The sequence below is a fragment of the Orbicella franksi genome, chromosome 15, assembly GCF_964199315.1.
Source record: "Orbicella franksi chromosome 15, jaOrbFran1.1, whole genome shotgun sequence".
Classification (NCBI taxonomy): domain Eukaryota; kingdom Metazoa; phylum Cnidaria; class Anthozoa; order Scleractinia; family Merulinidae; genus Orbicella; species Orbicella franksi.
This window is the reverse complement of record NC_138159.1, coordinates 6763540-6767371: the sequence shown is the minus strand read 5'-3', so window position 1 is coordinate 6767371 and position 3832 is coordinate 6763540. Positions and strand designations below refer to the sequence as shown.

Genomic DNA, 3832 nt, shown 5'->3' with positions numbered 1-3832 from the left:
TGACCAATGATTGTTGCGTTTTCATATTCCTCCGGCTTAGTGTGGACGAGGCCTTATTAATCTTTAGCTTCTCAGAACACGGAATAATATAATCGGCCTGTATATCAGAACAGGCTAAATTTGTAAAACCGCTTATCTGGTTTAATAAATTCTATTTGCCATTGGCTAAGTTAGTTAATCTATCGTTTTCAGGTCTTGAACTTTTGCGTCTGTTATTGCAGTTTTTGCCTTACACGAGTGAATTTTGTTCGTACCTCATTTTAATGATATAAGCCGCTGATTTTTGTTTTCGAAGGATGATTATTTCAACTTCAATTTTGGCTGTTTGTTTTTTGACAGAGTTTTGGTTGCTGTTCAAGGCCGTCATCTTTCACAGCCGTGGTTTTCTTCGGACATGCATAAAACAGACATTACTGTGGAATTACCGCCATCATTAGCAGAAATCGTTGATGCAACTCATTCTCTTCAATTAACCCGGAGCTAAGACATTCATTGCAGTGATTGATAACCCGCATGAAGCACATGGTGGATCGTAGTATATATGGCGTGTCTCGTGACACGAGACGTGCTTTAGCAAAGATTATCAAGTGACCCTAGCCACCACTGTAACTGAAGGACAATTGTGAATGAATGAAACATGTGTCATAACACCATAAAAAGACATTGAAGTTCCGCCATCAGTCTTTCTCAGAATCGATAGTTCGTAAACAACGGGTTTCTCGGGAAAAAAAAAAAAATTGGGGCGTCCTAATAGCCCGCGCATTACACGTGGGTACACGCGAGACCGAGAAGAGGTTCGCGAAAACAGTCCCCGGGGGGTTACTCCCAGAAAAGTTGGGTGGGGGTGTGCGGCCCACTTCCCAAAACCCTTACCCTATTTATGACCAAAATCTGCGTTTTTCGCTACCCTATTTATGACCTGGCCAAAAATTTGATACCCTATTCAGTTTACGACCGCTGCTGCCGGCACAGTTGCCCTAAAATTAAGTTATGAAGGGCTTTTGTTGACGGTCTTATTGATAATAATGAAAAAGTAGCTTCTTCCAAGAAACATACCCAATTCAAGACTAAAGTGCTAAAACCATACCCTATTTAAGACCAAAATCGATACCCTATTTATGAAAAAAACGGCTGAAAAACCCTAGCCTTTGGGCCGCACAGAAGGGAGTGCCCCCCCCCCCCCACGGAGACAGCCGTTACGATCGCAATACTGAACTAAGGTTAAAACGGGGTTAACGGTTAAACAAGCCGAGAGGAGAGAAGAAGGCCATTTGAAATGATGAGAAATATTTGATCCCACAAGGAGGAGACATTCAACGACCAAATTTTGTAGCACCTAAATAACCAGTCCGGGATTGTTATCAGATTTGATAACCTCGACCAAAACAAACCATTAACCAATCGCTGCGCAAATTTTCGTTCACGTGACATTATTTGGTAGCAACAGTGTATAATTCAATATGGCGGTCGACGGGGTGCTGCGATGAAAGGAGTTACTTTTTTCACAACATCACAATGCAATTTCATTTAATTGTAATTGTATGTTTGCTTCGCAATAGGTTACTGGATTATGGAATAGAAACAGAGATGTATGGAAGAAAACTGTCTTTGTCCAAAAGCTACAGCGAAAAGTTTCATTTTCAGATAGACACCGTATAATATTTGTTCCGAGTAAAAACACACGAAGGTAGACAACAGTTATTCTGTTCACAAAAGCGTTGTTTATTGATACTAATATGATAGCTTCTATTTTCACTCAGGCTTCATTTTCTTGTTAGTTGGCGAAGCTGGCTGTTCAACAGTCTGTATAAAATATAAACAAAACACTAACAGTAAATACAACTTGAGTTCACAAATTGACACTGAGCAAGTTGCATCTATATTCCAAGCGGAGAGCTGTAACTGAATTTCGTTCAATTTGCATGAGCGAAGCGTGGTTAGGACCGAAACATCTCCTACTATGATTCATTACTATGAAATGGAAATAACAGTATGGGAACAGTTCGCGACCCTCTCTCTGTCGACTCTCTGTCCAGATATACTGAAGATAGAATAGCTTACCTCGATGGCCATATCCCATCCCACGCCTAATTTCATTTCTGCGATTGCTAATTCAATCCCCTCTGCCGTATTGTACATTTCGTTTCCATCTTTGATGCACTGGAGTTCTCTTTGTCGTTGTGGGCTCGCCTGATATGGTTCTGGCACAACAACAAAAATATAGCAGGTATATTTACTTTAATTCGTGATACACCTCCGTTCCGTGGAATGGGTACATGCAACACTTTATGTCGTGAGATGTGACAGTAAACTGGGAAGTCTTGGCATTTCCGGAAAAAAATTGTTTTAGTTGTAGATCAGTAGTCTATTGTTGTGCATTCGGTGATATGGAAAAACGCTTTTAATGACCGATTCATATAAAAGAAACTATAATTCAAGTAATGTGTTTTCGTACCATAGTTCACTCGCTAAATCCAACAATAAGCTTCATTATATAACGACTGGTGTGCCAGAAAACTGACCTAGTTTGGCCGGCATTTCCGGAAAATATTTGGTTGTTGTTGAAGTTGTTGAAATTGACTCTAAAATATAGGCAACTTACCCTTTAACGTGATTGTCGGTTTTCCCGCAGTCCGAAAGGTGTTTTAGTTCCCTGTTTATGAAGTATTGCACCCGGCCTATCTGTCTTCCAGCAACTTCTCTCAAAGTGTAATTTTTCTCAGCGCTCTTGGATACCAGACTGTGGCACGTCTAGAAGTGTCTCGGGTATTTCTCTAATTTCCGGCAAAACACAACGAAGTGCGAACGAGTCTTTGTTTCCAATTTTCAGGAAGGACATGAAAAGGAGTTCCTTCTGGCCCCTTGATTTTGACCTCATGGTAACCCTTCAAAAGAAAATAAACAACTAATGTTAGATTCGCAAGTGGTTTCCCAACCACCTGGACTGCCGTACCATGAATCGAGCGACTCACTAAGAGCTATATTTGTTTCTGAAGGGGCTTAGATGATTTATGTAAGTTACTTTTACGTACCCCTTGATTTTGCGACCAGTAATTCTTAAAGTTGAATGGTGCGTGTCTGTCAGGCCTAAAAGAAACGAAAATTTTATGTTGCAAAACTCGACAACAATAAACCTACCCTATGTAATGACCAAGCTATATCCACAAAATCGACTTAAATTGTCTATTTTGATTCTATGGGTACCAGCATCCGCCATCTCAATACCTAGGAACATATCGATTACAGCTGTAAATATGGCCGCCGTTACGAACAACACATCGCAAATCAAAATACCCCCGTGCACTTTTTTCACAGATCGTGCACAACACTAAAAACACGTTAAATCCCAAGAATATGGCGTGAAGATTAACGACATATTTTTTGCCATTTTCGCAAAAATCTCCAGGTAACTTAAATCTAATGACAAAATGAAAACATACCTGGTTTGGATGGAAAATTGCAAGCGCTGTTTCACTTTACGAGTAGCATTTTACATCGTTTACGCTGGTCTTCAAACGCCATCTTCAAAACACGTGAGGCTCCTTCTTTTCTGGTAATTATCGAATAGAATTATGGGTAAATTACCCGAGTATAATCGAACAAATAACGAGCAAAGCGAAGTGAATACGAAAATTCCCGGTTTTTTGAAATGGCCGCCATGTTGTGACGTCACATGGTTATCAAATCTGATAACGATCCCGGACTGATAACGGTGGTATGTTTATTGAAGACTGAAGACTAGCTAAAGACTGATGCCGAAAAAGGTATAAAAGTTTGATATTATCGGAAACCCGTGGATTTCTGACATTATTTTACAATAAACTGATTATAT

The 3832-nt window shown here is 40.0% G+C and overlaps 1 long non-coding RNA gene across 1 annotated transcript; it reads right to left on the bottom strand.

Moving 5' to 3' along the window:
* Nucleotides 1–1756: 1756 nt before the first annotated feature.
* Nucleotides 1757–3023, bottom strand: LOC145469896 (uncharacterized). The gene is made up of 3 exons (XR_014042398.1): nucleotides 2603–3023; nucleotides 2062–2201; nucleotides 1757–1803 (listed from the first exon to the last, which is right to left on the bottom strand). It is a non-coding gene; the product is annotated as an uncharacterized LOC145469896 (long non-coding RNA).
* Nucleotides 3024–3832: the final 809 nt, after the last annotated feature.